General features: G+C 40.9%; 1 protein-coding gene across 1 annotated transcript in view; it reads left to right on the top strand.

Moving 5' to 3' along the window:
- GPC1 (glypican 1) overlaps nt 1-13,457 on the top strand; it is a 192,522-nt gene that overhangs the window by 108,197 nt on the left and 70,868 nt on the right. The gene's annotated exons all lie outside the window — the stretch shown is intronic.

Below are 13,457 nucleotides of genomic sequence, written 5' to 3'. Positions count from 1 at the left end.
GTAATAATGTACTGTTTCTCTCTTCTCAAATACTTGGGTGCAGTTTAGTTATAAAGACCATATGACAGATGACCTTTATCCGAGAGTCAGGACATTTTCATTTTCAAAATTATTTGGTCCTTTAAAGGAAATGTTAGCGTGCAGTTTAAAAAATAATAATCCTGTTTTGTTTAAAAGCCCGGATAGTTTATAGACTAACAGTTTAGTTTATTTGTGAGCTATTTCATTGCAAATAAATGTGGTTATGTATTTTTAGCACACTGTCTGCAAAGTCATTTGGTGTCATCTAAAAGCCTTATTAGCTTTAAAGTTCCGAATGAATGTGTTAATAAACAAGGGGAGGGGAGGGGAGAACATCTGAAATCATGACTATGGCATTTTATGTGGACAGTTCCATATTCTCTTAAAACTGAATCACTACTTCCAGACATTAAAAGGGAGATTATGCTGGAAGTTACGAACTGAAGACTAACCATCTGACTATTAATAAATTAACAGTGTTTTCCGCCGCTCTTGCATCAGATTTCAAGTCCAAACAAATGCTGCTTTGTAAAAGGAATTCATTTACATTAGCATACCATTTTGGACACGCTACATTCTTTGCTGTAGCCCTTTTATGGAGGGATGCAGTGTAATTCCAGTAGTGTGGGCATGAAGGATTTAGGAATGAAATGATCAGTGCAAAAATAAATGACTGTTGAGCTGACATTTCAGTGGACTGGAAGATAGGAGAATGGTTATATTTTTTCACATATTTCTATTTAAAGCAGAAGATAAGTGCATGAAATGTTATCTGTTGGATCAGATTAGGCTGGTTTGGGCCAAGCTTCATAGAACTTGCTAAAACCGGCCACCAGTGGCCTGTTACTTTTGAGTTCTACGTACTCGGTACTCTTTGCTTTTAAATGAGCACATGAGCAGGAAAATCACATTGTGCTGCGCACTATATTTTCATGTATTGTCCAAAGTCACTGCCCTTTCATATCATAGGTACAACATCTATGTTGCTTTTTGTGCTTGTGAACACAAATCCTTTGACACTGTTTGGGCAAGATGGTGTGCATATTGCAGCTGCTAGTGGAACAACTCTGCTAATGTTTATAGAGAGGATGGGGAGACAAAGCAAGAAGGATTCAGAAGAAATCTTAAGGCCAACCAGAACTGTGTGTTGTGGGAGAAGGAAGCTGGAAATTTGGAAGTGGGACAGAACCTGTGACCCTCCAGATGTTGGTCATGCTGGCTGGGGCTGATGGGAGAACCACAGGTTAACTACCTTTATTCCAGAGCTCAGCCAAGGTATAAGCTGTAACAGGGATCTAAGGAATGGAGAGATTAAGTCAAAGAAAGAAGGAGCCAAGGAGAAAGTTGATCTGAGGCATGGGATCTTGGAGGCAGAGGGTCTACATCCCAGTAGTAGGAAGGCAGTGTACATGCAGAAGAGAATCGGAGGGCCGGAACAAAAGGGTAAAACAGAGCAGCTATAGAACTGCTGTTTTTGGCTCATTTTAATGTATTCATTATATTTTGTAGTATCCAACCTGATAATGTATTTGATGAGTGTGTAATAAATACACAGTCTAGGCTAGCCTTCCCCAACCTTATACAGTCCAGAGGATTTGACCTATGACTCTCATCCTTGGCTAGGACTGATCGGAGTTCTGGTCCAAAATATCTGGGTCACCTGATGTCATCACAACATCAAGTGATTGACTGGTAGGCGGGGCTTCCCACCTGTCAAACTTTCTTCACTGGTGTGCATAGAGATAAGGATCCAACCTACCGGCCAGATTCCATTCCCCATCCCTGCTTTAACAGGTGCATTTAAGCAGAATTCTGTTCACTGTAGTTTCTAGTGGCCAACAGGGCCATTAAGTAAGAAGCTTAATTTCACATACAGTACTTGTCCCAACTAGAACATTAACTGGCAGTAGGCTTTCTAGTTCTGCTATAGATGAGGCAGATTTTGCTTTGTTTTACAGTGCAGCCGCCTCATTGGCACAACAGCAACTGGAGCTGTTACAACACATGTAGGCAGCAGCTTCCTGTGATCCTGGCCATGCACTGCAAAGCACAGTTGGGAACAGAGCAAATGCAGCAACTTGCTCTCTGAAATATCCTCATACCCTTTGTAGAAAGTTTTGCCAATCCAAGCACATTGTGCATAGCCCATGTCAGCCCCCCATTAGCCTTGGGGATTAGTAGGGGGTTAATGTGGGTCAAAGAACCACATAACCGAAGCTCTAAAGTAGCACAACCAACCCCTTACATTGGTCATACCCTCTTTTAGGGCTGCATCACATGCTTGTGGTTTCCCCCCCAAAAAATTATTAATTTTCCAAATTTATAACACACATGTCAACAAACATCAAAAGAAAACATCAAAAAACATACATACATACATACATACATACATACATATATCCTAACTGTCATAATTCCATTTTTGTTAACATTGTTGGGTGACTTCCTCAAATCCCCCTGGCTGAGTTTCCATATATATCATTGTAGCAGTTTTCCAAAACTATTTTCACATATAATTTACTTAGTCCATTAACATCTTTCTTTCTTTCTTTTCATTTTAGCTTTTAACATAGTATTCTACAGCATCACATATTTAAATCCTAGGCCTATCTGATACTCGCAAGTAATTCTATTTAAGCTATTGTACTAGAAGATTATGAGCCCCGTGTAGAGGGGGGAAATGTGTGCATGGTGACTTGTGAAATGTTTATTCTGCAGTTCCGCAAACTGTGTATTTGTGTCAAAATGCGCACTTGTACAGTACTTCCCAAGAAGCGCAGGGTCAGGCACACTCCAGAGAGCTTTATGTCAGAAAAGTGTTACGTGAGTAGTGGCTCATTGCCTGAAACTCCCATGGAAGCCCTATTAACCAAAGTGTGCAAAGGTTGGTTCAGTGACTGAAAGTGCCTCCGGAATTGGTTCTGTAAATTCATCCCGCTTTCTTGTGTTGTGGCTGTTTTTGAACTTGACAAGCACAGTGTGTCATCCCACAAACTGGTAAGTCTGAGGCCTTATGTGGGAGAAGTAAACAAAGCTCAGAACAAAGGGAAATAAGACCCTTTATTCCTCTTGGAAGCTAGGCGCTAGGAAGCCTTGAGCAGTCCTGCTGTCTTTATGGTGTGGAGAAAGTGGGGATATCTACCTTCAGAAAAACACAAACAACAGGAAGTGATTTATGTTGATCCTGCCGCTTTCAACAGGAATCAAGCCTTGGCAAAGAGGCAGTTCCTTCTCATGCAGTGAGCAGCAGCTTCCCTCTCAGTGTTTAACTAAACATGGGGGCAAGATGTCTATCAAAAGCACATTCCAGAACTTGGGGAGATTAAACCTGACAGAGAGCTGCCTCAGGGAAGCAAGGGCTTCTATTCACCTGTAACAGCTTGAGCACCTGGAGGTTTTCTTTCCCCACACAGCCCCTTCTCCTCTCATTAAAGCTGCCAGCTCCCATTGTAGGCTTACGGGCATGGTTTAGCATGCGCGCAGCAGTTTGTTTTAAAGAATGACACAAGCACAATCTCTCTTTCTTAAAGTCTGCTGACTGAACGAGAAGACAATGCTTCTGGGTTCACTGGACAAGGAATAACATACCTAAAACAGAGAGCAGAAAGCTGACATCCATCATGAGCTGCTGTGTTTAAAATAACTGAAATTTAGGTCAGAAGAGCAAAGTGTTTTTCTTCAGCTCTGTACACAGCGGGGAAGCAGATGTTACCATGTTGTGTCTCAGATGGATCTGTGGTGTTCAGAAAACAGTGGGATGACATCTGTTTTGGGACTTCAAATGTAGATCAAGCTTTTCTGTGATATGCGATTGAGCTCACTAAGCTAATGAAGTACTGTCAGTTGTTTCAGAGGACAGTATTGGTGGAGTTCACTTTAATGTTCAGGGGGACTAATGTCTGAACCCCCTTTGAAACCGCCTGTATTGTAGAGTATACCGTCAATCAGTCCAGCTTTTATTATAAAAATGTGATGTTACCATCAACCACTGAAGAGACATGATGATGAATACGGTCACAGTCATCCAGCTGGCTTGAGTTCAGAACTGTAAAGTGAGATAGGATCAGCTAAATTCCTCCAGCAGCCTTCTTCCAAGAATCCTGTTACACCAGCCAAGGTCTGATGCACCAGAATTTGATTAGCAGTAATTAACACCAAGATAACAGCTTCTACCATTCTTCCCCACCCCCTTGCCCCCAAGTAATGCAGTTAAACGTTGTTCGTCATGAGTGCTGCAAGATCATTTATAGTAATACTGATACTGGGGTCTGTGTATGTGTGATTTACCTATTGTGTAATGCTGCTGTTAATATAGTATTATGCAGAGGTTGGTTGTAGGGGGGTTTGGTGTCCCATTTTACAAATAAAAAAACAAGGTGCCATTTGACAGTTTGCCCTCCCTCAGCTGCATTGTGGTGGTGAAATGACCACTGATAACAATGGCTCTCAGAGTGAACAATTCACAGTGGGATCAGGTGTTAAACAGGGTTATGTTATAGCCCCAACTCTATTTATTATTTTCATTGCCATGATCCTACACTTTGTTGAGGCGAAACTCCCTGCCGGAGTGGAAATCAGATATCGAACAGATGGAAAGCTCTCTAATCTGAGTGGGCTGAAAGCAAAGAGTAAAATTCCTGTAACTTCTGCCATAAAGCTTTAGTATGCTGATGACAATGTAGTGTGTGCACACTCAGAGGATGATCTCCATACCATCCCAAATATCTTCACAGAAACTTACGAAAAGCTTGGCCTATCGCCCAACATCCAAAAAACCAGAGTGCTGCACCAACAAGCACAAAACAACCCCTCTGCAGTGCCACAAATCCAACTCAATGGTGTAACATTGGAAAGTGTTGATCACTTCTCCTACCTGGGCAGTTATCTTTCCACAAGGGCTGACATTGATGCCAAAATCCATCATTGCCTGAGCTCTGCAAGTGCAGCTTTGTCCCAATTGAAGTGCTAAGTGTTTGAGGACATTCACAGGAAAACCAAAATGCTTGTTTACAAAGCTATTGTATTACCAACCTTACTGTATACTTGTGAAGCATGGACCACTTATAAATGCCATTGCCAACTCCTCAAAAAATTCCATCAGCGGTGTCTCAAAAAAAATAAATAAATTACACATCACTTGGGAAGACAGGTGAACTAATTCCAGTGTACTGGAAGAAGGAAAGATCACCAGTTTCAAAGCAATGTTTTTTCAACATCAACTTTGTTGGACTAGTTTGGCAAACCCTCACCGTGATCAGCTCCCACCCAGAAACCTATGTCCCCACTGTGGAAGGATATGTGGCTCGAGAATTGGCCTCCACAATCACTTATGGACTCACTGATAAGACTGTGTTCATGGAAGACAATCTTACTCGGCTACAAGCAATCACCAAAGAAGAAGATAGAGAAGGATGACTGCCTCCCTGGGAAAGTAGAAAGGGGAAACAAAAATGGTTAAAAAGAAGGTAGCTCTGGCCATTCTACTGCCCCTGACTGTTTAAAAATAAAAATGTAAATCCTCTGTCCCCACAAGTGCTTCCCCATATCCATCAGAAATTCTTGACCCTACTTCTTTCTTCCCCTCCACTTTGGCCTCCCTCCGCTCCTGTGAATGTGTCATAGCATTTGTCCTGAGAACCATGGCCCTGTGGCAGGGGCAGGAATTGAACCAGGGTGGCTCAGTTTTCAGTTGGAGCACCAAACCTATACAGGAAATATACTCCCAGTCTGGCAGATTCTTCAGGTGGCAGGAATTGATGGGAGGCAATTGCAGACAAGGGAGAAAGGTAGTGGAAAAACTGATCAGGATCCAGGAGTGCTTGTGTTTAGAATCCAGATGGCCTGCTCCAATTAATCAGAGCTTCACTCTGAGTATGTGAACAAGCCATTAAACTGTAATCACACTGCTTAATCAATTAATTCCTGCAACCCTAGTCTTTAATCATTGAAAAGCTTTGACTTAGCTGTTTTCTGGACTTCCGGGCATAAGGCAAAAGAGATGTAGCATTGCCTTATCCTTGGTTTCCATGCAAAGATTCAACCTGAAACCGGTGCAAGAAATCTGGAATGTTGGGATTTTTTATTACCGTCTTTCAACACCTTTCTCTTTTGCTCCTTCATGAGAGTGAGGAAGAAAAAGAAGAAAGGCCTGTTGACCTTGGCTGAAGAAGATATTTTTGCAGCTTTAAGGAATACCAGCTTTAAGGAATACCAGCTTTAAGGAATTTCTCATATTTTGGGTTTACTGTACATGCATGTTATAGTACAGGAGCCCACATCATACTTTGAACCATGTGAACTACATCAATTCCACACTGGTCACATACCATCTACATTCCTGATCAGCAGAGGAAGTCATCACTAGCAGAAAACCTGGATGAGTGGTGAGCAGACATTGAAGGTTTCCTGAACCATTCCTTTTGAATACTCCCATGCCCTTGTTTTTGCCCATACAGTACCCAAGTGTGATGGGTGCTGTGTACCTAGTGAAAGTGTAACATCTGGACAGAAAAGGCTATGGGAAAATAGGAAAAGCAGAGAATGGAACCACTTACTCTTTTCAGTATCGTCAGAGACATAATAGTAGACTAGATGGACTTTGGTCTGATCCATCACAGTACTACTACTTCTTTTTTAATTATCATTTTGCCTAACTGCTCAGATACAAGCAACAATTGGTAACCACACGTTCCCCTAACTACATATTCTCTTGTTACTGCGTGAATTAGACGGTAAATGGCACTGTTTCAGGAAATACTGTAGCCTGAGAAAGGGAGAGAGTATGTGTGCATGCTTTTCATGGAAAGGTCCGAATTCCAGTCCCTGACAGCTCCAGCTAAAAAGAGGTAGGAAGTTCTGAGTAAAGCCTCTGTTGAAGAGCCACTGCCAGTCAGAGTAGACAGTACTGGGTTAGATGGACAAATAATGTGACCTAGTGTAAAATAGCTTCCTGTGTTTTTCAGAGTCCTTTGAAACATTTGTGAAAACAATGCCATGACTCCACCTGTGATCACGTAAGAAACTGCTTGGCGTGCTCAGTTTTACAACCAAGGCTACAGCAGCATTGTTCCTCTTTACTACTTTTTGTTCACCTCTAGTCTTTGATGACCTTGGCTATATATATAGCTAAGTTCTCCTCTCATTGTGGAGATGGGTAAGGGATTGGGTTTTCTTCCAATTCCCTCTCTACTCACCCAGGTGATTGCTGAATATGAATGACAGTGTCATGCAGAGCTTTTTTTCTAAAAAAAAGTTTAGGGGTACTCTCATTTTCCTACTCATATTGAAATACTGCCCCTTAATGAGGCCAAACTTAGATTTTCAAAATGTTTAGGGGTATGCGTACCCCTGCGTCCCCCCCGGAAAAAAAGCACTGGTGTACTTGTTAGGTATTAGGGCATGCACTATAGCACGGCTGCTGAATCAGGGCCCTTAGAAGAAAATCATTAATCAAGTTTACATCTCCCTTAAAATGAATGTCAGTCAAGTTAGTATAAAGAAACAACAACTAAAGGTCATTTCCTCCATCGTGCAAGATGCTAGAAAATATTTGCTACAGTGTCTGGATTCAGGGTAGAAACTGCTGGAGCCAACTCAGCTGTTAAGATGGCCTCAAACAGCAGAGTGGTTTCCTTGTAAAACATAAAGCCCTGTTTTAATGCCAGTAAAAATGAATAAATTGGTCCTTGAAGAGTAATAAATGGCAATAAACATATTGCTTTGCAGCATGTGGTAAACTTGCTATTGAGATTCACTTCTGTAGGGAATGGGCTGCTGTTTGGTTAACACGCACCTCTAAACTGTGTTATCCCATTGTCCTTTTGTCGTGATTCATTTTCAAAATAAACTTCAAAATGCCAGTATTTTAAATGATGCCAGCTAACATCAATTTCCAGGTGCCAATAGGTTTAAATTAACACTGTTCTCAACTTTTTCTGTGCCATTCTGCCTCCCCTGCCGGAGTGGTTTAAATGAAGAAGACTTTGAGAACAAAAGCTTGACTACAGCAGCCCTTTCCTTCCTGGCATGCCCTTCTCATACCTCATTCCCCTTCCTTCCTTCCAACCAAAACATTTCTTGCCAAAATAATTAACTTCACTTGGTGTTCAACAAAAGGGGCACCCCCTCCTCTGTTGCCTTCCCTTAGGTTGGATCGCTGCAGGAAGCAGAATGAAGGGGAAACTCCTGATGTGCTTGGCTCATAAGGGAGTAGACTGTACCTCTCTAGAATACAACTTTTGCATGCTCTCACGCTGTTAAAAGCAACAACCCCAAGTATTAGCATGTTAGGGAAAGAGGCTTTAGACCAGAGGCATGGTGGCCAAATTTAGGGGGGAGGGCCCAGCCTCTCCATCTGACCCATGGCTCCCTCCCCAAGCGAGAACCCCTTTCTTTTGCTTTTGTTGCTCAGTAAAGCAGGAGTAGAGAAACTGAGGCCATCCAAAGGTTGTTGGATTTCAAATTTCATCAGCCCCACCCAGCATAACCAATGATCTGGAATTATGGGTGTTGCAGCCCAGCAACATCTGGAGGGACACAAGTGCTCCAGCCCTGCTATAAAGCATCATACACATTGATGCTGCACTGATGATGGAATCATAGAGGTGGAAGGGACCCCAATGTTTGTCTAGTCTAACTCCATGTCAAGGCAAGATTATGATAGGCAGAATGGATTTGTTCCCTGCCTGCAGTCTGTATCAGGAGGAGCCATGACTTGTGTATATATTGGAGCTGTCCTTCACCCTTTGGCCCAGCTATTTTGGCAATTTCTGCAGGAGGGTTGTAAGGGACCCACCTTTAACAAAGTTTATAGCTTCTACAAAGTTTATAGCTTCTTTCTTTCTTTTTTCTCAACTTGATCCTTTCAGTTGGGCAAACTGTATTTTTGCATTTTGTTTCTAAAAGTTTAGAGAAGTGGCTCATTTACCACTGGCTGCAAAAAAACCCCCGATTAGAACAAGAGTATTAGATAATATTGCTATGAATTGTTTTGGAGGCTCAGGCTTAATCTGAACTAGAGTTAGCTGGTAGTACTTCTGGTTTTTCTTTCTTTTATATTATTCGTACTTGTTATATTATTATTATGGTTGAATTTTGTACATTATAATGCAATTGTCATGGCCTTTGGCTAGCACAATAAACTTATAATGAATGAATGACCGGTAAGTAGTTCTGAAATGTTCAGCAGTTCCCCGGTTTCCTTTTGGCTGAGCTTAAACTCTTGTCTTTTTCATCATCACATACATGCACACATATGTGCCTAGCTGCACTTCATTGTGCATGATATTAGTTTCATATGAGTCCAGTCATTTCTTGTAGGCACTTAATGGCCTTAAAATACACAATTATTGTTATGTTATTGCAATTAATGTGCAGAAGGTCATCAGCTGATTACCAGAGTCTCTGTGTTGATTACTTTTTTTATTACGGAGAGATTAAGTCAGCTATATAAATATGTTTTATGTCCTTGTAATAAGTTCAGAAAACCATGGAATACAATTTAAACGATTCTAGCCTATGCAGCCGCAGAAACAAAACATGGAATAAAATCTTTGACCTTTCTTGCCATTGGTGAGTGGTAAGCGATTGCTTACTAGTCTTGACATTCATTTTCTTACTCTTTGGCTTCATTATAAGAACAGCATATCAAGGCTGCAAACCAGTCAGATACAAATAATAAAATTGCTGTTGTTGTTCACACTTGCCTGGGAGTGAGCCCCACAAAACATAATCTGACTTTCTCCCGAGTAAACATGCCTAGGATTGTGCTGCAGATCACCCATTTATGCTCCAATCTTCAACACGAATGAGCCCCATTGAATATGGTGGGACTTGCCTTTGAGTAAACAAGCATAGGATTGCACTCCACAGCCCCCAAATGCTCCTTCATCTTGATTTTCTGAAATAATGAGACTTAAAACAACAACAACAACAACCACCTAGCTTTAAACTAGGCCTATGTGAAAAGGGACGCGGGTGGCGTTGTGGGTTAAACCACAGAGCCCAGGATTTGCCGATCAGAAGGTCACCAGTTCGAATCCCCACGACGGGGTGAGCTCCCGTTGCTCGGTCCCAGCTCCTGCCAACCTAGCAGTTCAAAAGCATGTCAAAGTGCAAGTAGATAAATAGGTACCGCTCCAGCGGGAAGGTAAACGGCGTTTCCGTGTGCTGCTCTGGTTCGCCAGAAGCGGCTTAGTCATGCTGGCCACATGACTTGGAAGCTGTACGCCGGCTCCCTCGGCCAATAAAGCGAGATGAGCGCCGCAACCCCAGAATCGGTCACAACTGGACCTAATGGTCAGGGGTTCCTTTATTGTCCCCTATATTGTGTGAAACGACAGGTTGAGCACGGCAAGGTGCTTTAGTGTTCACGTGCATGCATTTACATATATTTGCACATCATTTGCAACTCAGGGATTTACATTCTGGAGGTTCTGGGGAAGGAGCTGAAGCCAGAACAATGGCAACTGCAGCAACTCACGTAAACAACATTTGTTGTTTTCTGGATGGGTACCAGAAAATATGGGAATGCCCCTGGTAAACAGGGACATATGTAACATATGGCACTCACTGGACCAGTTCAAACAAGTCTAATGAAACTTTCTTTCATTCCTTCTTTTTTGGAGAGATGGGGGAGTGGAAGCCCTTCGCTACCTGTCCCTTCCTCTGCCTGTGTTCTTGGATAATCTGCTACGAACCTATGAATTTATATGTATTTTAACCCTCTGTGGGCTTTCTCAAAGGCCAGGGCAATTTTATTAGGGATGTGTTGGTCTGTACACAGAGATGCTACCAGACGGTGAATAAATATAAAGATTGATTATTTCTGAAACAGATAAAGATATACAGCTAGAGAGAGATGGGAGGAAATAGTCTCAAATGGTGAAAAACATTTAAAGGAATAATGAGTAACAGCAGCATGTCAGTGGGCAATATTTCCTTTGTTTTTTTCAAAGGACGAGACGATTAATTTTCATTGGAAGGATTAAATAGATTGGAATCTGTGCTGTCATAAAAATGGCTGCCTCCCTCATGTGCAATATATTTGAAAGGGACAACTGTTCCAAGATAACGGTTGGTATCTATGCAGACCACAAAGAGCAATGTGGCTGAAATGTTTCCTCACCAGAGCAGAGTGATTGGCTGTGGCACATGGACTGAGCATTCTGTCATTCGAACTGGACTGTTTGATATTTTCTTGTGTGTGTGCACATGCAAAGGCTGGCTCCAACAGTTGCAAATTTATAACCTTGCAGATCCAGACAATGTAGTTTAGTGTATACAAATTTTACAATAAATCTGTAAAGTGTTTTGTGCCGTGAATTAGTCCAGAAATAAAGGATTCTCACTGGAATGGTGAACTACCAAGTATGCAAGTCCAGAAATAAAGCAGTTTCCTTAAATTTACGTTGTGAACGTAAGTGAGATCTATGAATGAGGAGCAGTATACAATTGTTGTTGTTGTTTTCATTTTCTTTCTCAGATCAGATCAGATATCACTTGCCCCAAATTAAAAGCAGTTCCAGTGTAGTTCACAAACCACCATTTATTGCAGAATGTTAGGCAGCATTTATTCAAGGAATTGAGGAGAAAGTGTTGTTGTGTGTTATTGCAGCAAAACTGTTCTGTAATAGTAGTCCAATGAACTCATGTCTGAGAACTTGTAATTGCTTATTTGCAGATCTTTATACTTGAGGAGAGTCTAACATTCTAATGTACCAGAATAGCCTGCAAAGACCAAATCAATGTTTACAAACTCAATAGTACATTAGGAAATATATAGGAAATCTTTTGAATATATATACACAAACCTTCTCCAAATTGCTTCAATTTCTATAGGTTAAATGACTGATTCACGTTAATGTAAACAAGAACATTTGCACTTGGATTCTAATCCTAAATTCAGTAATGAGGAAGGAAGGAAATCTCATTGGACAAGATGAGAATTCTAGTTGTCAGTTCACATGCTAAATTCAAATCACAGTTAGCTTTTGCCCATAGTTCCTTTCTGCTTTATTTTAAATAGGAATGATTTCATGTCTGCTCTAGGACCCAGATCCAACAAAATTTAGTTGTGGGTGAGGCTCTAATCCTAAGCACTCTCTCTGGAGAATAAAGCCCCAGTGAATTGATTGGGACTTACTTCTGTGTAAGCATGCATAGAATTGCATTGTAAATACCATTGAAACCACTGAACTATGCCATTGAGACTTAGTTGTGATTAACTTTAGCTAGGTCAGCATAGAGATCTTCAAAGGTTCATCATCTGCTTCATCATCTCACTTTGCTATACATGCAAGACACTAGATAAACTATAGCTAATACAACTATGCATCTTTTTATCTGTTTTGCATGACAATACTTGTAAGCCTTTCCCTTTCTCGAATGGAATGGACCTGCTTTCCATGTAGGTACATACATCCACAGCCACATGGATTCAGAAATGTACAAAAATAGATTTCAGGCCCTTGGTCAAAACTGTTGTTGGGGGGAAATTACCCGATACACGAGGATCCCAACAAGTGGGAATGTTTGCTGCTCTTTTTTCCCTGTCATTTGCCCACAATGCCCGTGTGAACTATAGCTGTCAGGCATATTCGGTTGGTGCACCTACCACTCATAAGTGCCCCAGGAAAACAAGTGAAGTTTAGTTCACCCAAGAAATCCCATGTTGGTATTTCAGGGCAAGCGCAAATGCCCATAAATGGACAATTCTTGATGATGCTCCCCTTTTACAGCACAAGTATTCTGGGGTGTTAGGTTTGTTGCCAAACTCTGTTGGTATTGTTTTCCTATCACAATCCATCTTCGTTGTTATTGGGATCATCATAATCTTCTCCAGTGTATTGTTTCTGGAGCCAGGGATTACGTTTAGTCCACCCAATTGTTTGAAATTGCTATTTTTGCTTGCTGTTTTTTCCCATCACAGCCCTACATTCTCCATCTTATTTTACACATAATAGGCATTTTTTTTTCTATTCCTCTGGTTTAATGAAAGACCATGAAGCTTACTAGGTGATATCGTGCAGGTCAATTGCACTTTGCTTAATTCACGTCGCAAGGTTGTTGTGAAGATAACATATGGAAGATCTTTGTATGCTACCCTGAATTCCTTGAAGGATAATTAATATGTCTAAAAGTTTACATGTAATTGCTGTTTATATTTCTAGAGACAGTGCTAAACGGCATGGTGATAAAATTGTTTTACTTGCAATTATTTATAGTTAATGATATTTTTAATTACAGAAAAATCAAAGTACAAAATACAATATTAAATTCTCATTTAAAAGTAGCTTCATTGTAATACTTACAATAAATCTTTTTAAAAGATTTGTTAAGTCAGAAGATTAATGTGCCTTATTGCCCCAAGAATTTGGAATGATTTTCATTTGTGTGAAGGACAGATTAAAGACTTATACATGAACAAAAGAAAATCT

The sequence above is a fragment of the Podarcis liolepis genome, assembly GCF_965112155.1.
Source record: "Podarcis liolepis genome assembly, chromosome: 5".
Taxonomy (NCBI): Eukaryota; Metazoa; Chordata; class Lepidosauria; order Squamata; family Lacertidae; genus Podarcis; species Podarcis liolepis.
Note: the sequence above shows the minus strand (reverse complement) of the source record. Positions and strands in the feature narration are given on the sequence as shown.